We start from the raw sequence: 26,753 nt of genomic DNA, 5'->3' as shown, positions 1-26,753 counted from the left end.
ATATTTATATACTCCCTGTAAAAAAGTAAGGCAGCGTGTGCCATGTTTTCATCAAAGACAGTTCAAGCAAAAAATAATGTGAGTAGGCAGAGGTAAGCTTTAATTACCTGGAAAAATCACTTCAGTGAAACAAATTTTTTATTCCTTGACAATGCTGTATACATGAAACTGCATAAGGAGTGGAAAAAACGTTTGCATTGTATACTCTGAAAGAAGACAATTTCCCCCTCTTATTATATAGCGAAAGTATCTATCGAATAACTTGAACACTTGCTGACAAACTGTCAATTTTTAAATATGTTTCATCTTTATCATTTTCACAGCTTTTCTCTGAGATCTAAAAAGGATCAATGACAGTCTTCCAGAATGCTTTCCCAAGTGTCATTCAGCTCAGCGCTAGAAAGGACAATGAAAACCACCCCTGATTCGAACTGTTTCAAGCAGCTGAATCATTGCAAAAAACGATGTCTTAATTTGTTTGAATCAAACTTTTGACCTCTAGTAAACTGGACACCCCATTCTTTTAGGCAGTGAAAGTACAGCTAGACTGGGAACATGGAGGTACATAAAATAGAACGCTTCTTTTTTCTCTTCAAAATACAAATTGAATTAATTTAACACAGTTGGAGCAAATTACCATGATATGTCCTCAGTTTAAGTCTTATGGCCCCTCTGGGATAGGGCTCTCTTGTCCCAGGGGCACATGGTTTTCATTACTTAATGAGGATCCTGCATTTCAACTGGTACATCTAAATGGATGCAATCAGTCCATTTGTGATGACCTCAAATACCCTTATCTTTCCCGCTTTATCAAAAAACCCCACTCTATCCTAATGTTTCGAGGTTCGTCTAAATACTGAAGGGTTACTTGATATGACAAGTTACACCAAATATCATTTTTACTGCACGGCAAATAATTTTACTGAAATGTTCCACCGACACTACTGATAAGGAAGCCGTTTTAAAAGCATTTATTTATCTGAGACCTTTCTAAAAAAAGTTAAAGTGAGAATAGTGCAACAGGTGCAGATAAAGTTCAGGGAGCAGACTTCTGGTGGTTCACAGCACAGAGAAAGGTTCAGAGCGGGAAGGGACCTCAAATGTCACCACCCACTTGACAACCCAGAGGGCTAATTAATATGGCTCAGGTCAGTCTGCTGCTGAGATGGGATTAGAAACCAGCCTTCCTGATTCTCCACCTCTCTCTCCTCAGCTCTTCCTTTATCTGGTAGAATCCTTCCAGAGTATTCAACTTGGATGAACCGCCACCAGAGCTGGCTCTGTGAGCTTTGCGCCTGGGTCAGGACACAGATGGTACCCCTGCTCTTTTGCAATGACTGAATTGATGGGATGGACTCAGTCAGGTGCAACAAGAGAAGCCTGAAAACAATCCTCAGGCCGCATCCGTTGCTGGGTCCCCTACGGATGCTGTCGGCTAGTATAAGCACCAGCTGGAAGATGGATGCTGGTATTCCAGAAAGACCTTTAGAATCAGGAGGGGCAGTGATGGACCCCATGCTGTGCCGCAGGCATAATTATTTCCAATAACTGTCTGTCGAGGCCACTTGGTGATTTCCAAAGGAAAGCACTTCATCATTGCGACAAAACAGTTAGTGCTTATTTGGGGAGATGCGGGACAGTTTTGAACTTATTTTTTATGTAAGGTCACAATGCCGAAAACTTGTCTGTTATAAGTTTATTTAGCAAGGCAGAAAGGAATATCATCTTTTATAAATAGTGATGAAGGACAAACTACTTGACAACTTTGGATCTTAGCTCAGGATCTGTTTTAGGGGGTAATGGCCTCATCTGAAACAAGATGGGCCATTAGAAGCTGCTGTGAGGTATGCTCTCTGGAGAGAAAGCTAAACCTCTCAGGCTGCGACTGTCACGGATGACAAAGGGCAGGGTCCCTTGCAGAGTGGTGTGGAAGAGCACAGACTAGGCTCTGAGTGTGAATTCCAGGTCTGTCACTAGCTGTGTGATTTTTCACATAGCCTCTCCAAGTCTCAGTATCCCCCTTTGTAAAGTGTGGGTTATTGTAGGCCATTCTGGAGGCAGAAGGAAATACTGTATGGAAAGCACTTGGCAAGAGCCTGGCACTTATAGAGACTCCATAAATCCAGACTATTAATACCAGGCAATGGGGCTTGTTCTTTGAAGAGGGAGGTTATTCTAACCAAATGTTCCAGACTGATTCTGTGTGTTGATCATATTGTTGCTGAAATCTCCACTTTGCACATGTAGGCATTTTTTCAGTTTCTTTTCAGGCATTTTTTTTTTAATCTTCCCTACTACTTGTGCCCTTTTTCCTGCTCATCAAGCGTATCCTGGAACTCTCCGGTTGCTGTTACAAATCTTTCAGGCCCAAATGAAATCTCACCCCACCCGCCCCCTCTCCCATCCCACTACGGCAGCCCCAGGGCCGACCACTGCACTTTCTCCGGATAGAGGAGTTCCCCTCCCACGTTCATTCACATCTTCTCTCCCCAATTAGATGATGCTTCTGGCAGACAGAGGATTACCTTACATTTTGTGCATCCTCCACAGCCCTCAGCACATGTCCAAGAATCTTCTAGGTTTTCTGATCCCTTGCTAGGCAAAGTGTGGTCCACAGACCAGCATCATGGGCATCACCTGGGAGCTTGTTAGAAACAGACTCTCAGGCTCCGCCCCAGAAGCTACCGAATCAGCCTCTGATCCCCGAGTGATTCAAATACACAGAGTTCAAGAAACATTGCTCAATACAATCCAGTATTTCCCAGACTTCAGCCATTCACATCTTCCCCTCATAGGTTTACCCATTTTTCAATACCTCCCCTACTATGTTTTACCTAATATAGATTTTTAAATGAACATGAATACTATGTCTTTCTTTGCCTCATCCTAAGGAGTAATATCCAGTCTGTTAATTGTTTATTTGGCAAGGCAGAAAAGAATGTATTCTTCAGGAAGATTTGAAAGTCTAAGTAAACATACATTTTTGGTACACATTAAAATAAATAAATAACCATCACAATAAAATGATTCTCCATTTATCACCTAAAATTAACTCACGTACCACCGGGAGTGCACCTGCCCCACTTCAGTAAACACAGAGCTAGACTTCTCGTAGCTGGATTAGAAGACATCTGCCCTGCTCCTGAGCCAGTGCTCCTGCTCTGTGCCTCCTCCCACCCAGCACCGCTGCCCTGTGGGGTGGATGCATTTGTCCTCAAAACACAGATGCTGGTGGGAGGCAGACAACCTGGTTTCTGGCCCTGCACCATCCCTTAATAACTTACCACGTCACATCGCCTCTTAGGAGCTCATTTAGTGGGTTAGATGACCTCAAGGTTCCCTTCCAAGTCTAACAATACGACGTAATAAACTAGAGCAGATGCTCTGGAGTCAGAATGACTTGGGGTTAAAATTAAGGCTCCATTACTTGCTAATTTCATTGTCTCAGTTCTCCCTATCTGTAAAATAGGGGTAATAATACCAATAAATGAAAATAACCCTCATATCACAGGATTTAGAAGAATAAAGAAAATGATAACTGAAAAATGCTTAGATTAAAATCTGGTACATAATCAGTATTCAACAAATAATATAGCTATTATTTTTTTCCTAGTTTCCACAAAGTACAAACAATAATAGCTAAGATTCATGGAGTGTTTACTATGTAGCAGGCACTATATGAAACCCTTTGCATTCTGCCATTTAATCCTCAGAATAATCTGATGAAGCAGAACTCTTATTCTCCCCATTTTATTGATGAGGAAACTGAGGCACAAAAAGGGTTCAAAGTCACACACAGAGTACGTGGTAAAGTTGGATCTGAGGTCAGGTCATCTGACTCCATAGTCAGTGATCATAACCAGGACCCATTCTGCCCTTCTGGAAAATACTAGTCAACATGCAGACTTTACCAACTCAACAAATATTATGTGACCTTGGCAGAGTAATTCACAGCACAAGTGAGCACTTGGTGAATGTGGGCTGCTTGTTACCATGAGTTCTACTATTATTGATTGAACCTTCACATCTGAACAAGACACTACTAGGCATCAGGAGTTCCATCCTTCGGTTATGGTGAGGATTTTATTTAAATGCTTTTTAAAGCATAACATACATTAAAAAGTTGAACACAATAAAGTACACAGCTCAATAATTATCTCCAAGTTAACAGCCATGTAGCTAATACTGTGTCGCCCCAGAAGCTCCTAAACACTTTTCTTACCCCCTCTTCAGACGAACCACTGTCCCAGGGTTTCTCACCCTTAGCACTATCGATATTTGGGGCCTGATCCTTCTTTGCCATGGGGGCTGTTCTGTGCATTGTAGGATGTTTACCAGCATCCCTGGTGTCCACTCACTGGATGCCAGTAGCACTACTTCTCCAAGTGGTAACAAACAACAATTTCTCTGGACATTGACAAGCGTCCCCTGGGAGACAAAATCACCCCTGGCTGACCTTTTTGGTAGTCATTTTCTTGCTTTCCTTTACACTTTTACCACATGAGTGGGCATCCTTAAACATTATCATTTAGTCATGCCTGGTAAAAAGAATTCTTTGTAATTTAATCTGTTAAATAGACCCTTAATCATTGCCCCCTAAAATATCCTTTACAGGAGGGGTGACCATATAATTTATCATCCAAACTCGAGGCATGGACATTGACGGGGATTGACCTGAGCCAGCCAGCATGATGGCTCTCCTAGGGAACCTCTGCTGTGAGTAAACGCTACCCTCACAGCCACACAGAATTAGGACCCCCTTTCCCACTGGACAATTGTACATGAAGTGACAGAGGACAATTAAAAGCAGCACATTCCCAGAGGCAAAATAACACAGACCGAGATAAACACCTCAAGGCTGAAGAGTTGCAAGGAGAGAATTTATTAGCAGCGGGCCTTCAGGAGGTGTATTCTTCAGATAATGTGTTGAAAGACACCATTTAAATAACTATTTTCACCACATTAGCACAACACATTGATTAAAATAAATGCCTTCCAAGATTTGCACATAAATGCAAAAAGGATCGCCATCACCCCTTGTAAGAGGTCTAGGGTCGGTAGCAGGTTTTCAATCAATATATCTGCCTTTTTCCCCTTAACGTCATTGGAAAGTTGAGCAAGCCCTATCAATTTGACTTGCTCTTCATTTTGATCTCATAAGTCCTGATATTGACCATGTTAAAAGTGACAGCTAAGGCTTTCCTTACAGACATGAGACATCACATTGATAAGCTATTTGCCTGAATATAATTCCACTCGTCCTCCATTATTGGGCATCAAAGAGAACAGAAATGAGCCTTCACTGAGATAGGCACTTGTGCATTGTGGTGAATATTTATTCGACTTCCTCAACATCCATTTCCCCTTCGACCAGCAACTGAACTCATCTGGAGGCCCAGCCCTCTGGTATACACAGTCCACGTGGTCTGGGCGGAACTCACCACCGGGGCAAAGCCCTTGACCTCTGCAGAAGTCATTTGGCACAGGGCGTCCTCCAGCCAACTCAATCAGGCCAGTCAGAACTGGTTTTGAGACTTTTTGTTCAACAACTGGGGAAGGGGGTTTATTCTTTTTTCCTGGACTTGAACCTGGACTTGTGTAAACTGGCAACTACTACAGTCTTCTTGCCGCCCAACAAGGAACCCAATACACAGAGGGAGGAAGAGGAAGGCAGAGCGGAAGATGAAGAAAAAGAAATCAGATCCTGAAGTCATTGTTCAGCCCTGAGCAAGATGCTCTTGACAGCAGTCCTATCTATGTAACTTGAACCTGTATATATGAAAAAAATTTACATATGTATATATGCACATATCCTAATTATATTTAAATCGAGTGTTTATCAATTATAAAAATACACCCTGTGGAAGTGGCTTTCAAATATTTTTGGCAGCGACTCACAGTAAGAATTACATTTTAAACTGCATCCCAGGATGTGTGCACAGTCCCAGATAAAGAGCTGACTCAAAGTTTCATGAAATTACAGAATCCTTAATAAGAAATGATAATGCCGCTATTTTCTGTCCTGTTATACTGAAAAAAAAAAATACTGGTTGCGACCCACTAAACTGATTTCATGACCTTTATTTTGAAAAACACTGTCTTATGAGATTAGGTTAAAAATTGATTTCACCAGGAAGAAGGAGATAAGAAATGACATAAAAATTTCAGTGAATCAGGTTATTGAGGAAAATAGAAGGTTGGGCCCCTTCATCAAGCATCTAGCAACAGAAAATTGCCATCTTACCATTTCTCTCTGACTGCCCATGGCACACATTTACCAGAAGATGAGAAAAAAATCTTAATGACCTAGAAATAAACGAATTACCCCCCCAAAAAAGCGCCTTCTAAAACAAAATAAAAACCACATCTAAAAAGAGAGAGGAGAGATACCTAAGTAAGGAGAGAGACACCTAAGTCCTGCTGATGAGCTGAATTACATGATTTATTTATATATAGGCTGAAGATAGTAATTTCAGTGAATCTCAGCAGTAGCAGAGTATGTAAAAATAGTGCCTTCCTGATAAGATCAGATCTCTGGGCAGATCTAGAGGGAGAGAGGAGGAGAGATGGGGAAGGAGGGAGGGAGAGAAGAGTGGAGGGAGAGAGTGAGGGAGAAAAGGAGAGAGGAGGAGAGATAGAGAAGGAGGGAGCAAAGGAGAAGGGAGGGAGGGAGAGAGAGCAGAAGGATGGAGAGGAAGAGAGAGAGAGAGAGAGATCACTTGCAGTATAAGCCTCAAGCCTTTACTTATGTGTGTAATAACTATGAAGAGTTCCTGAAATTTCAGACAATTATGCGGGCTGGATAGGACAGTCAGGGTATTTTTAACTGTTTTCCATGTACCTTATTTGTATTGTCAGTTAGCCAAAACTTCCTTTTTGTCTGCTCGAAAGCACTGCAGAGTCTTGATTAAATCTGTGGAATCAAAAGAACTAGGATTCTAAGCCTTGCTGGAAATAGAGGCCAGGGACAGTAAACAATACTGAGAAAAGTTTAGCTGCTTTTCCCCTCTGGGAGGGCTGGAGAATGAACTCCTCCCACACTTTTCTAGATTTTTAGGCTCAAGCGCAGTTGCTGCCTGTTTAGGAAGCCCATGAACTTTTCCGCCACTAAGATGAACATTTATTCATTTTAAAACAGAGTGAAGTTTAAGACAATCACTTTCACACCCAGGAGAAGTGACTTCTGAGAACTTTTCCAGAGAGGATGAAAACCACACCTCACTATAATAGTACTTTAGATAGATATCTTCATTTCCCATCATCATATTGTTCAAATACATTCCACCTGCATTACTAAATTTAAGCAAATAAAGTATTTGGTTAATACTTGCAGACGTCATAAAGATGAGATAAATTTCTCCTGTTCATGTCCTTGGAACTGCCTGAATTCTTCTGGCCTTCTTTTAGGAAACGTCAGCACTGTTCAAAAGATGCATGTGCGTGCACTTTACTTTTTATTACAAAATTTTGAGATATACAAAAAAGAAGAAAGAATTATAGAATCATCAATATACCCAGCACCTCATTTGTGACATTTAATTTAGAGATCAAAATATATACTGAGTGTTTACTTCGCGTCAGTCACTCTTTTAAACATCGTCTTATTTAATCTTATGAAAAAATATATGAGGTAGTTATTGTTTGTTCTTATTATTTCCTTCATCATCATCAATGCCACCAGAGCACATCCCTTTTACAGGCACTGTCTTGGTTGAGCCCAGTGTCTGTAATCAGACCTCGCATAAACCCCAGATTGGCGGTGTGACTTACGGCGAGTTACTTAACCTCCCCCTAGGACTCAGTTTACCACTCTATGGACTGCTTAGGATGCCCAAAAAGTGACTAGTGGGGTGTCTGACACACAGCAAGCGCTCTCAACCTCATTCTTAACGGTCTGTGTATGGCGGATGAAAGCGCAACCTGATGAGGTTAAGTAAGGTCCTCTAGACATCTGATGTGGAAGTCCCACAGATCCATTCTCTCTAGGACAGGAAACAGCATGTCAGGGATTGAGCCAAAATCTTGTACACGTCCTCCAAATTGGTTGGTAAGTTTCTGGGGCAAACACTAGCTAACCTTGAAGGATCAACCAGCTTTCCGGAAAGACTGCTGCTGTCAGCACTCTGGGGTCTTTCTTCCCGTAGGGGCCACCTTCCAGAAGCAGCTGTCTGCGTACCAAGAAGCAGACCAAGTCGGTTCGCAAAGTTCAGAAGAGTTAGCTCTGGTATGTTTACAAGTCCTAGCAGATCGCAGGAATGTTCAGGATAATTATTACCCCACCCAGGAGCGCCCAGCCCAACCCTCTCACATCTGGAGGGAAGCGGCCACACAAAGGAGAGCGAGAGACCTCCTCCTGCGGCTGCTTTCCCAGCCCCGGGGAAGACTTAACACAAGCTCTCACCCCTTTTGTGAACGAGCCCAGGCACTGCTCAATAGTATCGTTCAGAGCAAAGGACATTCAATGCAAAGGAAGACTTTACCGTCTAGTCCAGACCGAATGGCATTTCTCAAAATATCACCTTTGTTTTTCCTTCCCCAGATGAAAATGAAAAGTGAAATACTCCAGGAAATAGGGAGCAATGCACACGCACACAGCTTCTCCAACAGAGGAGCAGCGAGGCTCTGACACACCTATTTAAAAAGGGAATCCAAACCCAACCCATAGTATCCTCAGCTAACGCAAGAAATTTCCCCCACTCCGTTCCCTGCTTTTTGAAAGTGTCTCTGGGCAGCCGGATCTGGGATTCATCAGCATTTCTCCCCACCTCCCACGAACGCGCGGCACCAGCGCACATGGTCCCTTGGCGTCATTTTTGCAAACCCCACCAGCGCCAACGCCTCGAAACCGCCAAACTTCCTGCCTCCACACCACCAAAGCGACCAAAGCGACGCGCCAAGAGCCGGAGGGACTCCAGCGGAGGCTGCAGGCAGCGCCGGAGCCGTGGGGCGTGGTTTCCTGCTCGCAGGAGCGCCCGGGACCCGCACCTCCACTGGGGGTCCCCAGACGCGCGCGCTGCGCCCGGGGCGCAAAGGAGCGCCTGCTCTGGCCGCGTCTCACGGTCGCGCCCCCGTAGCGTGCTGGAGACACCCAGGGCACCCGCCCACCTACCTGCTCTGCTGCCTCCTCCCTCGGGCGCTCGGGGGTCGTCGACCGCTACTTTATTGTCTCGGCTGCTCACTGCGCGGGACGTGGGGACCCGGCTCTGCGCCAGCCCTGCAACTCCGTTCAGCGCAGCGCCTTTCCCGGCGGTTGCCTTCCTCTTCGTTCTCCTCTCTGCTGGGGTTCCTGCTCAGCACGTGAGCCGCGCAGCCCGACTCCCCGGCGCGCTGGGCAGCCAGCGCCCGCCGCATCCCCCTGCCCAGGGCCGCTCGTCGCCCCCGCCGCCGCTCGTCGCGCGTCCTCGCTTTGATCCACACTTACAGTTGTGCCCCGAGCCGCCTTCCTCGCGTCCTTCCGTCCTTCCTTCCTGCCTGCCTCCTCTCGCTGTCAGCCCCGCTCTGGGCTCCTCTCTCCCCAGCTGCCCCCGCCCGCCGCCTCTCCGGGGGCTGGGGCGGCCGCTGCCAATGAGACTCGGCTGATGCGCTGTTCCGGCCCAGTCATTGTATCGGGAGGGGAGGAAGGGGAGGGGGAGCGGGAGGAAAGGAGGGGGCTCCCTCGGCCCCCGCCGCGCGACTGCGGGCTGGGCTCGCCTTCCCCGACAGAGAAAAGGCGCCGGTGCCAAGGGGCGCGGAGCGGCTGGCGCTGCAGGCCCTGCCAGGAGTGGGGGAAAGGGAGGGGGGTCCAGCGCCCGCGCCTCTCCATCTCTCCCTCCGACTCAGAAAAGCGCTGGGAGGGACTTGATTCCGCCTCTCAGGCTTCAAGCATCCCAAGACCCGACTGCCCTTAGAATAAAGGGAATGAGGCACCAGCGGCTGCGGGAGGCACGGAATCTGACCAGGGATGGGAATGGGTCTGGCTAACGATTTGATCTGAGATTCTGCAAACCTGGTGTGTCTGCACTTGAACGCGAGAGAGAGACAGAGAGAGAGAGAGAGAGACAGAGAGAGAGAGAGAGAGAGGAAGGAAGGAAGGAAAGATAGTGAGAGAGAAAGAAAGAGAGAAAGAATGAGAGAGAAGAGAGAAAGGAGAGGAAGAGCCTGTCCCATTCAGGCATTTATCCTCCAGCACAGTTCTGAGATTCAGGAGTGTTTTATTGTGTTTTCTTTACAAGATGAAGAAACTCCAGAAGTTAACTCGAAACAGCCAATAAGTGGCAGGGCAGAAATTTCAACTTGATCTGATGCTGAGTGTAGTATAGCAAACAGGAGAAGAAAGGAGGACCATTCAGGAAGGATCTCCTGTTGAGATTTTCATATTGTCTCCAAATGAGTCAACAAGTAGAGCCGCAGAGGCACACTGACAGCGGAGAGAAACTGTTTCCCAAACAGCTTTAAATGCGTGTCCCACTACCAGACTTACTTCTCTACACACTATGAATTAATTCACTTTAAAAACGACATCCCTTTTTAAAAATAATCATCTTGCTGCTGCACAATTATATAGCTCAGTATTTTGGTGAAAGTTTATTTGATTCATCCAATGTCAATATTTGAAAGAGACCACAGTTTCTGTAACCCTGGTTTGGCATTTCTCTTTCTCTTCCTTCTCTTCCTTCTTCTTCTTCTCCTCCTTCTTCTGACAGACCACCAGGCTACAAGAAATGTTGGGGTCAGGGGAGGGAGGGCTCTTGAGCTCCCAGGCCCTGGCATAGCTGCTGCTGGCATAAAGTGGAAAGCAAGATCTGACATGGTAAAGGCCTGAGGTGGAATGATGTGTAATATTGTATCTGTGTGATGAGAGGTTTAATTAAATTTTTTTCTGGTGTCAAATGGACTGCTTGCTTTTAATTAAGTAGAATGTGTTGAATGACTAGCTAACATTTATTGAGTGGCTATTACATGCCCCTCAGACCTGAGCTAAGTTAGTGCTTCACTTGGTGTCATCTCATTTGGTTCTCCTGGGAGAAAGGGGATGAGCAGGAAGCCCCATGAGGCTACCGTCTACGTTTGCTTTCTTCAGCCTCTGGCACATAGCAATGTCTCATTCAATGTCAGTTGAGTTAATGAACCCCCGTTTTGCAGAGGAGGAACCTGAGGCACAGAGAGGTTAACTGACCTGCCCAAGAACATGAAACTAGAAAGTAGTCGTGCCTGTCTTTAAACTTAGGTCTGACAACTCGCTCACCACTTCACATACTGTCTATTCAACATGAACAGCAACATAAGGACCCCAGGTAAGGGAGCAGTGCAGAGAGTAATAGCTTGCTTGGCCCTCATAAGTACATATAATTTCTTTGGTGAGAAAGCCAGTCTAGGTGGCACAGTCACTAGAGGACGTCACGGGGAGTGTAGGGCAAAGCAGAGCAATGCAGGGGAGATGAGTAGCACAAGGCTGGGCATCTAAAAAGTGCTTGGTATGTGTTTGGGGGGAAAAACTAGACACAGACTCTATGTGAAAAAGATAGTGTAGGAGAAGTCAGTAAGGTTGACCTGGGTCAGAGTAGTCCAGAAGAAGTTTCTGGAACATATGGGATGTTTACTGTATTTTCTTGGAGCAAAGGGTCTCTGGCTTGACAATGGGAGCTCCAGGGCTGTTCTATCTGGGTTTTAAGCCCAGCTTTTCTCATTACTCAACCTAAAATGGGGATAATAATAATGCCAACTTTATAGGGTTATTGTAAGGACTTAATTAGTTAATACTTAGAAAGCATTTGGAACAGTGCCGGACCCATGGTAAATGCTTAATACATATAAGCTATTATTATTATTAAAGGGGGAGAAGACGCTGATAAGTAAATATTTATAAAATATCAAAACAGCTAAATTACAAAAAATCACAATAGAACAAGAAAACCTTTTTCTTTATTCTTACCCTAGTACGGAATTATCACCTCTGGCTGCATAATAGCGGGGAGGGTTTTTTGTTTTTAATACTTGAGACAATTGTATTAGAATCTCTGAGGGTGGGTTAGGCTCCATAGGTGAAATTAATATACATGCAAGACGGAGAACCACTGAGACGTTGGTGTGCACAGGAATGACCTGCAGAGCTTGGTAAAACCTCAAGATTCCTGGACCCTGGTTCCAGAAGGCTCATGGGCCAGAAATCTGCATTTTTAACAAGCCTTTCAGGGGCCACTTGAGAAACAGTGCTTTGCTCTTCCCTCCACATTCCTTGCTGTCCACCCCACCTCACTGACCCATGGATTTTTTTCCCATCCTAAATTGCTAAACTCTTGTGATGAATCCAATGCTGCGTGTGCCTTCCTGTTTAATTCAATGCACACTTATTAAGCACCAATTTTGTACAAATCACTATAATTGGGATCTAAAAATGAGTAAAACTCTTCATGCTAGCAAGGAGTTTACAGTCCAGAAGAAAAGATGAGAACATGAATAGCTGAAACAATGAGGCTAAGGTGTTTTGAGCGTTTTCAATGTACAAGGCCCTGTGACAAGTGCTCTACCTGTAGACAAGGTGGAAAGCAATGTATAAGAGAAGTTCAGAGGGTGCATGTAGGGGAGGGAGAGCAGAAATGGTCTCATGAATGAGGCAGCATTTCTAAGCTGCTTTCCTGAAAGAAATCACTCCAGTTATAGGAAAGCATAGTCAGAGGCCAAAATAGAATATGGACAAAGCAGTGAAGGCCCAGAGACTGTAAGCTTCAAGAATCAACCAGAGAGCTTCTCCGAAGTGACAAACCCAGGGACCAACTAAGTAACAAATTAGTGAACTAGACAGGTGTGAAACAATGGGGACTGGTGGGGACTGCAGAAAACTGGAGAACATATTCTCCCCTTCGGAGGGAGGCAGCCACTGTCATTCCTAGCACACTGTTGCCATGTGGGAATGTTGATTTGATTGGCTACATGTTTAGATTTTTTTCAAGAAAAGCTAGAAATATAGATGTTGGTATGGAATTTCCCAATGTCTAAAGAAATCTTGGCAACCAACTAAAAATTTGAAAATATTCTATACACAAAATGAAACATGTCTGCAGGCCAAATTCACCTATGTACTGCTCATTTACGATTTCTATTGTGGGTTTAGCTAGAAGAACCACACCCAGATTAAAAAACAACTAATAATTCCTCTACTTGTTGGATGACTAATGAATACTTAATGCTGGGCTGGGCACTGTGCAGAAATCCTGCAACAAAGGTAAAAGAAATGAATCTTGACTTTCCGAAACTCATAGTTTGGTTGCTGAGATGAGAAAAACACATATGAGCAAAATGACAGCAATGAGCAACAGGACGAAACAATTCTATCCTGAAATGTAGACTTTCTAAGTGAAAAATGAGGGCCTTGCCAATTGCTTTGCACATAGTAAATGCTGGAGGTTGAGCTTTTTGATGCAAAATGGTGCTAGAAATTCCCCAGACTCTACTTGCAAGCCCTTTATCTCGGTTCTGTGCAGTATAAAGGAGTGTCTTTTGGTATGTGTATCATGAGATTCAGTTACTGAATTAATAAGAACATGCTTCATGAATATTTTATTTTCAAATTAAAACATTTATTTATTTATTTACATATTTATGTTTGTATTTATTTGTTTGTGCTAAAGTTAGATATATTCTCATTGGGCACGTTTTTGACAGTCCAAAAAATACGTAAAATAAAAATTGAAAATTACTCACAAGTTCACCACCCTGAATGAGCACCTTTAACACATATACTCCTTTTTTTTTTTTTTTTTTTTGACAAAAATTTGCCCGCAGCTAACATCCATTCCCAATCATCCTCTTTTTTTTTGCTTGAGGAAGATTAGCTCTGAGCTAACACCTGTGCCAATCTTCCTCTATTGTGTATGTGGGATGCCTCCAGAGTATGGCTGATGAGCAGAGTAGGTCCACATCCAGGATCCCAACCCGCGAACCAGGGCTGCAGCTGAAGCAGAGCGTGTGGACCTTTAACCACTTCACCACGGGGCTGGTCCCAACATACGTGATCTTAGATTTTTAAAAATGTACATGGATCCCATCCAACTGTCCATTCCTCTACCCCCAACCCAAGGCAATTCTTTTCCTTGGGGGAAATTCCACTGAAAAAAGTACATTTCCCAGACTCCTTCACAACTAAGTGTGGCAGAGCCAACTTTGGCCTATAATACCTCAGCATACTCCCTGCCTTCCTCATTGCTTCTCTCCTCTTCTCGTTCTGTCTACAGATGTGGGACACAGATGTGGGACTGGAGCAGCCTTCCTGTGACCATGAAATTAGCATGTAAATGAGAGCCGGACAGAGAGAACCAGATAACAGAGCAGAAAGATAGAGGCCTGGATGTCGATACCACGGAAATGCTGTGCCAGCCTATGTTTTTCTGGACTTCTTTTTAAATAAACCCATGCTTGGTTAAGGCATTGCTGGCTGGTTTCTGTTACATGCACAAGCACAATTCCTAACTGAGTTGCAAAAGTCGTTGCAAAAAATATATATATATATGTGTGCAAACACACATCTATTATATTGATGTAGCATAATTTATTCACCCAATTCCCTATTGATGGACTGGTGTACAACTGGGCTTGTTTGTTGTTAAAGGGAGGTCACACAGTCCCCGCAGCGCCCTGTTCCTCTTAGCTTCAGCAAGTTCGTGCTTTCCAAAGATTTCCTGCTGATAACTCGGATTTGGTATAAGAACATATACACTGCTTGCACATCTTATAGCTAAAGGCCAGTGGGCACATGTTCATTAATTTGTAATATGAAGGACACATGCTCGTGTTTGTTGAGCACTTTATGGATGTGGTCTTATTTAATTAGTAACCCTATGAAGTAAGCACCATTGTCCTCCCCATTCTACACAGGAGGAAACCGAGGCCCAAAGTGCTGAAATGATTTGCTTAACATTATCCAGCCAGTAAGTCAGGAGCTAAGGTTTGATCCCAGGTCTTTCTGACTGGAAGTGGAGGTCTCGCTCACCATGACAGCAGACCCAGGCTTTCTTGATATTTTTGTTATTAATGCAATGGCCTAGGTGGATTGCGCTGATTTCCGGGTTCTCAGTAGACTCTTAAAAAAAGTTAAATCATGAAAATATTAGACATGAAAAACCACACTTGTAGCCACTCTGTTGTTCGAGGTCAATTTTTGTATTTTCTTTCTAAAGCATTCTTTAGATAACTAAGAACCCCATTAATGAGAATCACAGCCATCTGTTCACACGCTCTGAGTTACTTTGCCCCTCTTTCAAGGGCACCGTTGTGTCATGCATTTCTGTGTAAGCCCTAGACACTCTCTGTACCCCAAAGGCACTTAACATACACCGTAAATAATAAAAGGATAACCTGTTACTTCATGCCTCTGTGGGGAGTGTTTCTTGTAATTGATACCTCACCTTTCCATTTAACCCCAGGGCCTTTTCACAGACACTGAGATGAAATTAAAGACTTTCTTTTCACTAACCTAACCAAGGCTGTTGTGTTTTTAAAATCAAATGTAGCACAAAAGTGTTAGGTCATTATCTCTAATCTTGGAATGTCACGTGATGGAAATAAACATAGATAACTGCTTTATTTTAAGTGTGCTAATTAGGATGTCCTGAAATTAAAAAATAAGAAAACTTAAATAATTATATCGAGACATAGGCTGCTATTAGGTTAAATCATAGGAAATTGCCATTTTGTGGTTAAAGGCCGAATATTGGCAATTTCGTAGGGTTCAACCTAATATGAAGCTGTTGCTGATGATTAGCTATGAATATGAGTTTGTGTCAATAGGCTAACTATGGCTGCACTCACTTCCAGATGACAGAAGTAATATAATCGACTGGGAACCTAATAATAATGCACGTGTAACTGTCTTTTGAGGGTATATCGCTAAGCTCCTTTTATATGTGAAAATGCTTTTTAATAATGTTCTTTTGGCATTTCACTGGCTGGAGCACCTTGGAGAGAGGCCAGCACTGCAGTCGAGCTTCTCAGCGAATAGCGTGAGCACTCAGGTCCAGTGGAATCTTAAATCAGAGCGTTCAGAGAGTATCATCTTTCCTTCCAAAGCGCAAGGACACTCCATGGGAAATAAAACAAATGTTCTTTAGTTATTTTGCAGTCATGTTACTTAATCACAAAGACCCTAATCGTGTTAGAGTAAATAAGTTGGTAATGACTTTGGAAAGGATTCTTTTTCACTGGAGAGGCTGCAAACTGACATGTGTTTCGGCCTGTGTGGTGTTTTCTAAGTTGCTGGAGGTTAAAATGTGGAAAGTTTAACTTAAGCATCTGGATTTATGTGTGGATATACCTGAGTGTATTTGGAGGGAGGGTTAAAATCCAGGCTGTACAATTTGATGTTGTTCCATTACTTCTAAAAGGAGGTTATTTTTAATGTTATTCTAGACACGCTAATTGTCTAGAAACAGGCCATTCTTTAATAATTAGACTGCCCTTTCATACTTGTAGGAGTATTTCATCAAAAATTCATGATTTCCTTTAAAAATGAATAAAACAAGGAAACAAAAATTCCATTAGCTCATTAGCTCATCATAGATTTCCTTCTCGCTTCAGAAACAAATAGAAAGGCTCTTCCAGCTTGATGGAGGCCTTGTTTCATTTTCCCTTATGTCTGTTTCAGTTTGAAGATCTTGTGGACTTGTTGCAATCCCTTTTGCTCTTAGCATCAAGATATGATAAAACTCACAGGAATTTAGAGAACTTCTGGTCTGAGAGTTATAAATCAAAGCTTAGAGGAACCAGGCAAGAACATAAGTAACTGTAGCGGGTTAAGTGTGTAACAAAAGGAAATAATGGAGAATGTGGCAAATTAGAAAGCGTGTGCCCTGTCTATAGGGACCTCACTACTCAGTAACAACCAATTATTGAGAAATAGTGTGGCTAGATTTGCTTTCTGAGAGAATCCATAATTCTGCATTTTTATTAAAATCTCTTGATTATTAAATGTTGACAAACAATTTGAAACCATTTTCAAGACTTAGTCAAACAAAAACATATCTGCAGACCTGATATGATGCAAGGACCCCCATTGAGGGTCCAAGATGGCAGCATAGGAAGATCCTGGACTCACTTCCTCCCACAGACACACCAAATCTATGCCTACATATATAGCAGTTCTTCCGAAGAAGAACTGAGGGCTGATTAAGCAGCATGTGCACAACAAATGATAGAGAGACGACATGGAGACAGGTAGGAGAGATGTGGAGACATGGTATCCATGGGAACCCCACCTCCTACGCAGTGACCTGCAGCTGGGAAGGATGTCACTGAGGGGCCCAAGCACAGGCTTGCTTGCCCTGGGGCACAGTGAAAAAAACAGCAGTTTAAAGGGCACCTAGACTACACAGGAAAGAAATCCATTTACTAATCACAGAGCATCTACCAAACAGGCAGGGAACTGTTGGAACTCTCTCCAGTGTCAGAAGCACCAGTGTGTGCCATTTTTTTGTATTTGCCCTCCAGCTTGATTGCATGGGGGTGTGCATAGTTCAGACACTCTAGCTGGTCTGCTAAGGCTCCCCCTGTACACCCTGGGGTCCCTGTCCCACATCAGCCGTTCCACCAAGGCAGCCCCCACACAGTGCACCTCAGGACCTCTTGACCCACACCCACCCCAGCTCTAGCCTGCCTGCCAAAGCCACCCAGCACAAATAGTCTACACAGTGAATGCTCCTACACAAGGTCACTTCTTCAAGGCCTCTTCTTCAAGACTTAACTGTTTTGCCTAATTCATAGAAACAAAACACAGAAAGTCAAGTACAAAGAGACACAGGAATATATTATAAATGAAGAACAAGATAAAACCCCAGGAAAAAACCCTAATGAAACAGAAACAGGTAATTTACCTGATAAAGACAAAGTAATGGCCATAAAGAGGTTTATTGATCATGGGAGAAGAATGGAGAAACACAGTGAGAACTTCAATAAAGAGGTATAAAATATAAGAAAGAACCAATCAGAGCGAAGAATACAGTAACTGAAATAAAAAATACACTGAAGGAAATCAACAGCAGATTAGATGGTACAGAAGAATGGATTAGCAATCTAAAAGACAAAATAGTGGAAATCACCCAATCAAAACAGCAAAAAGAAAGAAAAAATTTTAAAAATTAGGATAGTGTAAGGGAACTCTGGGACAGCATCAAGTGTATTAACGTTTGCATCGTAGGTATCCCAGAAGGAGAAGAGAGAATGGGGCAGACAACTTGTGTGAAGAAATAATGGCTGAAATAATAAATAATGGCTAAAAGAAATAATGGCTAACCTGGGGAAGGAAAAACATATCCAGGTCCAGGAAACACAGAAAGTCACGAACAAGATGAACCCAAAGAGATCCACACCAAGACAAGGCAACAAGAGAAAAATAATAAGTAATATACAAAGGAACCCTCTTAAGACTAGCTAGATTTTTCAGCAGAAACTTTGCAGGCCAGAAGGGAGTGGTATGATATATTTAAAGTGCTGAAAGAGAAAAACTTACAACCAAAAATACTCTACCCAGCAAGATTATCATTCACAATTGAAGAAAGGAGAAAGAGTTTCCCGGATAATCAAAAACTAAAGGAGTTCATCACCACTAGACAGGTCTTACAAGAAGAAGAAAAGAAAATACCGTAACTAGAAATAAGAAAATATATGAATGAAAAAACTTCACTGATAAAGGTGAATATTTAGTAGAGGTAGTGGATCAGCCACTTAAAAAGCTAGTATGAAGGTTAAAAGACAAAAGTAGAAAAATCAGCCATAACTACAATAAGTAGTTAAGGGATATGCAAAATGAAAATATGTAAAATTAATGTCAAAATCATAAAGAGTTGGTAGGGAGAGTGAAAATGTGGTACTTTTAAAATACATTTGAACTGGGGCTGGCCCCGTGGCCGAGTGGTTAAGTTCGCGCGCTCCGCTGCAGGCGGCCCAGTGTTTCGTTAGTTCGAATCCTGGGCGCGGACATGGCACTGCTCATCAGACCACGCTGAGGCAGCGTCCCACATGCCACAACTAGAAGAACCCACAACGAAGAATACACAACTATGTACCGGGGGGCTTTGGGGAGAAAAAGGAAAAAATAAAATCTTTAAAAAAAAAATTATAAAATAAAATACATTTGAACTTAAGTGACTATCACCTTAAAATAGAGTGCTATGTCTATAGGTCCATATATATGAACCTCATGGTAACCAGAAACCAAAAACCTACAATAGATACACAAAAAATAAAGAGAAAGGAATCCCAACACAACACTAAAGAAAACCATCAAACCACAAGGGAAGAGACCAAGGGAAGAAGAAAGGAAGAGAGAAGAACTACAAAAATAACGAGAAAAAAAGTTAAAAAATGGTAATAAGTACATACCTATCAATAATTACTGTAAATGTAAATGGACTAAATGCTCCCATCAAAAGGCAGAGGGTGACTGAATGGATTAAATAAACAAGGTCCATCTATATGCCCGAAGAACCTCACTTCAGATCTAAAGACAGACATAGACTGAAAGTGAAGGTATGGAAAAAGATTTTCCAGACAAATGGAGACAAAAAGAAAGCTAGGGTAGCAATACTCACATTAGACAAAACAGACTTTAAAACAAAGATCGTAACAGAAGACAAATAAGAGCATTACATAATGATAAAGGGGCCAATCCAAGAAGAGGATATGACATTTGTGAATATTTATACACCTAACATAGGATCCCCTAAATATATAAAGTCAATATTAGCAGACATAAAAGGAGAAATTGATAGTAATACAATAATAGTAGGGAATTTTAATACCCCATTTACATCAATGGATGGATCATCCAGATAGAAAATCAATAAGGAAATATTGGCCTTAAACAACACATTAGATCAGATGGATTTAATAGATATATACAGAACATTCCATCCAAAAACTGCAGAATACACACACTGAATTTCAAGTGCACACTGAATATAAATAGATCACGTTAGGCCACAAAAAAAGTCTCAATAAATTTAAGAAAATTGAAGTCATATCAAGAATCTTTTCCAACCACAATGTTATGAAAGTAGAAATCAATTACAAGAAGAAAACTAGAAAAACACAAACACATGGAGACTAAATAACATGGTAATAAATAACCAGTGAGTCAATGAAGAAATCAAAGAGGAAATTAAAAAATACCTTGAGACAAACACAACTTTCCAAAATCTATGGGACATGGCAAAAGCAGTTCTGAGAGGGAAGTTCATAGTGATACAGGTCCAATTCAAGAAACAAGAAAAATCTCAAATATACAGTCTAACTTTACACCTAAAGGAATTAGAAAGAGAAGAACAAAAAAGCCCAAAGTTCGTAGAAGGAAGGAAATAATAATGATCAGAGCAGAAATAAATGAAATAGAGACTAAAGAAAACAATAGAAAAATCAATGAAACTAAAACTGGTTCTTTGAAAAGATAAACAAAATGATAAACCGTTAGCCTGACTCATAAAGAAAAAAAGAGAGAGAGGGCCCAAATAAATACAATCAGAAAGGAAAGAGATGTTACAACTGACACCACAGAAATACAAAGGATCATAAGAGATTACTACAACTTTATGCCAACCAAATTTGAAAACATAAAAGATAAAGATAAATTCCTAGAAACACACAACCTTCCAAGACTGAATCATGAAGAAATAGAAAATCTAAATGGACTGATTACAAGTAATGAAATTGAATCAGTAATTTAAAAACTCCTAATAAATAAAAGTCCAGAACCAGACGGCTTCACAGGTGAATTCTACCAAACATTTAAAGAAGAGTTACTACCTATCCTTCTCAATTTATTCCAAAAAATTGAAGAGGAAAGAATGCTTCCAAACTCATTTTATAAGGCCAGCATTACCCTGATACCAAAACCAGACAAAGATGCCACAATAAAAGAAAATTACAGGCCATATCCCTGATGAACATAGATGCAGAAATCCTCAACAAATGTTAGCAAACCGAATTCAACAATATATTAAAAGGATCAGACATGAGCAAGTGTGTTTTATTCCAGGGATGCAAAGATGGTTCAACATCTACAAATCAATGTGAAATACCACATTAACAAAACAAAGGGGAAAAAATCATATCATCTCAATAGATGTAGAAACAGTATTTGACAAAATTCAACATCTTTTTAGGATAAAAACTCTCAACAAAGTGGGTATAGAAGGAACATACCTCAACATATAAAGGCCGTATATGAAAAACCCACAGTTAACATCATACTTAATGGTGAAAACTGACAGTTTTTCCTCTAAGATCAGAAACAAGACAAGAATGCCCACTCTTGCCACTTTTATTCAACATAGTATTGGAAGTCCTGGCCAAAGCAATTAGGCAATAAAAAGAAATAAAAGGCATCCAAATTGGAAAGGAAGGAGTAAAACTGTCACTAGTTTTAGATTTCATGATACTATATGTAAAAAACCCTAAAGGCTCCACCAAAAAACTATTCGAACTAATAAATGAGTTCAGGAAAGTTGCAGGATACAAAATTAATATACAAAAATGAGTTGCATTTCTGTACACTAATAAGGAACTATCAGAAAGAGAAATTAAGGAAACAATTCCATTTACCATTGCATCAGAAAGGATAAAGTACCTAGAAATAAATTTAACCAAGGAGATGAAAGATCTGTACTCTGAAAACTATAAGACATATTGAAGATGACACATGTAAATGGAAAGATATACTGTGTTCATGAATTGGAAGAATTAATATTGTTAACATGTCCACACTATCCAAAGCAATCTGCAGATTTAATGCAATCCCCATCAAAATACCAATGGTATTTTCACAGAACTACAATACAGAATCCTAAAACTTGTATGGAACCACAAAAGACCCTGAATGGCCAAAGCAATCTTGAGAGAGAAAAAAAAGGTGGAGGTATCACATTCAGATTTCAAACTATACTACAAAGCTATAGTAATCAAAACAATGTGGTACTGGCGTGAAAACAGATACATAGATCAATGGAATAGAACAGAGGCCTGGAAATAAACCCATGCATATATGGTCAATGAATCTATGACCAAGGAGGCAAGAATATACAATGGGGAAAAGACAGTGTCTTCAATAAATGGTGTTGGGAGAGATTGGCAGATACATGCAAGAGAATGAAACTGGACGACTTTCTTATACAAAAATAAACTCAAAATGAATTAAAGACTTAAACGTGAGACTTGAAACTATAAAACTCCTAGAAGAAAATATAGACAGTCAGCTCTTTAACATCAATCTTAGCAATATTTTTTCAGATAAGTTTCCTCAGACAAGGGCAATGAAAGCAAAAATAAACAAAAACGGATTACATCAAACTAAAAAGCTTTTGCCTGGTGAAGGAAACCATCAAAAAAAGGTAATCTACTGAATAGGAAAAGATAATTGCAAATCATACACCCAATAAGGGGCTAATATCCAAAATATATAAGGAACCTACAAAACTTAATGTCAATAAAACAAACAATCTGATTAAAGGGGGCTAGCCCCATGGCACAGTGGTTAAATTTGGCACACTCTGCTTCAGCAGGCTGGGTTTGCAGGTTAGGATCCTGCATGCAGACCTACACCACTCGTCAGCCATGCTGTGGAGGCATCCCACATACAAAGTAGAGCAAGATTGGCACAGATGTTAGCTCAGGGCTAATCTTCCTCAGCAAAGAAAAAAAAAGAGCAAGTGGATTAAAAAATGGGCAGAGGACTTGAATAGATATTTTTCCAAAGAAGACATACAGATAGATGGCTAACAGATGTATGAAAAGATGCTGAATATTAATAATCATCAGGGAAATGCAAATCAAAACCACGATGAGATATTACCTCACACCAGTCAGAATGGCTATTATCAAAAAGACAAAAAATAACGAGTTTTGGCAAGGGCGCGGAGAAAAGGAAACATTTGTATGCTGTGAGTGGAATGTAAATTGGTGCAGCTGCTGTGAAAAACAGTATGAAGGTTCCTCAAAAATGTAAAAATAGAACTACCAAAGGATCCAGCTATTCCATTTCTGGGTATTTATCTGAAGAAAATGAAAATACTCATTCAAAGAGATATATGCACCCCAATGTTCATTACAGCATTATTTACAATAGCTAAGATATGGAAGCAACTTAAGTGTCCACAGATAAATGAACAGATAAAGATGTGGTATATACACACAAGGGAATATTACTCAGCCACGAAAAAGAATGAAATCTTGACATTTGCAACAACATGGATGATCCTAGAGAGTATTATGCTAAGTGAAATAACTCAGACAGAGAAAGACAAACACTGTATGATTTTGCTTATATGTGGAATCTTAAAAAAAAATCAAAACAAAACAAAATAGAAACAGACTCATACACACAGGAAACAAACTGGTGGTTACCAGAGGTGGGAGTGTTAGGGGTATGCATTAAATGGGTGAAGGGGATTAAGAGGTACAAACTTCCAGTTATAAAGTAAATAAGTCATGGGCATGAACTGTACAGCATTGGAAATATAGTCAATAATACTGTCATAACTTTGTATGGTAACAGATGGTAACCAAACTTATTGCGGTGATCATTTGATAATGTATACAAATATCAAATCACTATGATGCACATCTGAAACTAATAGGATATCGTGTGCCAATTATCCTTCAATTAAAAAAAGGGCCCCCTAGTTTGCGACTGTTGATCCATTCCAACGCCCTCATTTTGCAGACCAGGAAACTGAGGCTCAGAGACTGAAGGTGACTTGCCCTAGAGCACATGGCTATTTAATAGTGGAACAGGAAGCAGAATCTTGGCTGCTTGGCTTTTAGTCTAGGGCTTTTCCAATACAAACATCTGCTTCTATTTTCTTGCTAAGATTTAAATGATGTTCCTAATTACGTGATTTCAAACGTTGTACATTGTTAAAAGAAAATGATGATGATGGTATTCACTGGCTTTGGAGCACATAATTTGCAATAAATCGCTTTCCAGTCACATGATCACATAACCTAAATTGGTTCTAAGGTTTCTAAGACCAGTATAATTCTACTTTCGTTCACGTACTAAGAAAACTTTCTGCATCTCTACGCCCCTACACTTTCCCTCCCTCCATCTGTTTACTAAATCCAGCCAGATATAGAGAAAAGGTAAAATATTTAAGAGGAAGCATGTTGACTTCTCTACCATGAATAAGAACTAGGTGAGCAGGAAAAGAAAAACACGCTTGCGAACCAGCTACTGTGAAAAGGAAGCCATGCGTACAAAGCATTGCAGGGCAGTTCGCTTGTTTTGCCAAAGCAAACACAATACACAGTAAACTTGTAAGGACCCCAGTACACTTTGGAGAAGGAGTGGAAAGAATTTTTCTAAGAGTTTCAGTAACTGGAAACCTCTATCATCTATCTGAAACTTTTTTTTCTTTTTCCTTTTTCAGAAATTTTTTAAAAATAAAGAATAGTTCAGAATATAATACAGTCCTGTGCCACATAATGACATTTCATTCAATGATGGACTGCATATATGATGGTGCTCCTGTAAGATTAGCACCATATAGCCTAGGTGTGTAATAGGCTATACCGTCCAGGTTTGTGTAAGGGCACACTATGGTATTTGCACAATGATGAAATCGCCTAACAATGCATTTCTCAGAATGCATTTCTGTTACTAAGCAATGCACAACTGTATAACAAACATCTCTATAGCTATCAGTCAGGATTAGAAATTTTAACATGTTTGCCCATTGTGCATTATCTTTTTTTTTTTTTGCTGAGGAAGATTCACCCTGAGTTAACATCTGTTGCCAATCTTCCTCGTCTTTTTGTTTCTTTGAGGAAGTTTAGCCCTGAGCTAACATCTGTGCCAATCTTCCTCTATTTTGTATGTAGGATGCCTCCACAGCATGGCTGAGTAGGTCTGCGCTCCAAACCCACGAACCTGGGCCGCCGAAGCAGAGCACGCAGAACTTTAACCACTCAGCCATGGGGCCGGCCCCCATTGTCCTTTGTTTTTAATCAAAGATATAAATCTTTACAGAAAAGTTGAAGTTCCCTTTGCCTCCTATTCCCAATCTTATTTTTATCTCCAACTCCCCAGAAGCAACTACTATCATGGACTTTGTATGAATTCTTCCAAACTTCCATGTAAATACATGTATTACGAATATTATATAATCCTGATTTATCTGTGTTTTTAAACTTACATATGTGATATCACGCCATTTGTAAGGTACTATCACCTGTGTGTTTCATTTAATTACAAGCTTTTTTAAGGAATCAATCCAAGTTGACAGATATGGATCCAGTTCATTTTTTTAACCACTGTATGATATTCTACACTTTACTTGTTCATTTCAGTAGATGGCTATCTAGGCCATTTCCAATATTTCAATCACTTTATCTTAAAATATTTAAAGTAGGAATCAATTTTCCTGAAAAGAATGACAATCAGTATTGAACCAGTAGTTTTCTATACCATCCAAAGGGTGAGGAGTAGAAAATACCCTACACTTTTTCTCTAGATCCAGAATTGCTGACCTCACTAGGATATCGGGAAGCCATTGGCCCTACTGAAAATTTGTTGTGAATGGTATTTTTATGAGGAAATCATCCATAGCTTTTGTAAGAGTCTCAAAGTTATCTGTGCCCCCGAAAGGATTATGAACCATTATTTGAAAATGTCTGCTGTTTACCATGGGAAGGAATCATTGACCTTCTGCACTTCTTCTGCCTCTCACCACCATTTTGTGAAGGAATTTCCATCTTTCCTTGTGGCTTACCATTAAACTAAATTCAACAGTTAACTATTGAGAATGCACTGAATGTCTGCAGCCCAGACAAGTTGCCAGGAGCAGGGACAAGAATAAGCCAGGAAAAGCCCTGGCTCTCACTGACCTGAAAGTTTAGGGAGACAGACAGTGCCAAAACCCAGGGCACTGCTTCTCAAGGCTAGCACTATTGACATGCTGATTGAATGATTCTGCGCTGTGAGAGCTTTCCTATGCATTATAGGGTGTTTACCAGCATCCCTGGCCTCTACCCACTAGATGGTAGTAGACCCCCTCACCTCCAGGTTGTGATAACCAAAATGTCTCCAGACATCGCCATATGGCCCCTAGGGGGCAAAATCCACCAAGGGAATAGCACTGGTTTAACGCAATGAGCAGCATGAAGTGAAGCATGGATTCCAGTTCACAAAATACTTCATTTAATGAGCAATCTGTGCAAAATAGAGGCATGAGTTCACGCAGGGCAATTAAAATGGACTGGAATACTCAGAGAAGGATGTTTTTGCCTTGGCAATGTTACAAATTATTTTATGACCTTAGGCAAGTCATTCAACTTTTCTGAGCCTCAGCTCCTTTCTTTGTAAAATAGGATGTTTGGATACTTCTGGCTCTAAAATTGGACATTATCCTCGACATCTGAATCCTTGGGGAATGGTCAAGATGGGATGGGGAACTAGCATTTGGAAGCTGCCGCTACTTTGGCAAAAATAAACACAGAGAAAGTGCTCTGCTAAGTATTGTATGTCATCGAAAGTGACCTTTTTATTAGAAAACATCGCCTCTGGATGCGTTTGCCACATTACTTCTGTTTAAACGATCTTGTCAATTGCCTTCCTCATTATAAAGCAATCTTGTAGACTCTATTAACAGGAATTGCAGGCTGTTTTCCTCTCTTGTAAATTTTGTCTTCTGGAAAGGGGGCCAGATTTATAGCCAACGATATTTTAAGAGTGCTTTCTCTTAGCCACAGAACAGATACAGCCAATGAAAGCTTCTCTACACCACTCAAAACACGTG

The 26,753-nt window shown here is 41.2% G+C and overlaps 1 protein-coding gene across 1 annotated transcript in view; it reads right to left on the bottom strand.

Moving 5' to 3' along the window:
• Nucleotides 1-9,448, bottom strand: part of FRMD4B (FERM domain containing 4B) — a 310,626-nt gene extending 301,178 nt beyond the window's left edge. Inside the window, exon 1 of the mRNA XM_046666037.1 lies at nt 9,110-9,448. The gene's annotated coding sequence lies outside the window, so the exon portion shown is untranslated. The remainder of the gene's footprint in view (nt 1-9,109) is intronic.
• Between the last annotated feature and the right edge of the window lie 17,305 nt (nt 9,449-26,753).

The sequence above is a fragment of the Equus quagga genome, chromosome 1 (genome assembly GCF_021613505.1).
Source record: "Equus quagga isolate Etosha38 chromosome 1, UCLA_HA_Equagga_1.0, whole genome shotgun sequence".
Classification (NCBI taxonomy): domain Eukaryota; kingdom Metazoa; phylum Chordata; class Mammalia; order Perissodactyla; family Equidae; genus Equus; species Equus quagga.
Note: the sequence above shows the minus strand (reverse complement) of the source record. Positions and strands in the feature narration are given on the sequence as shown.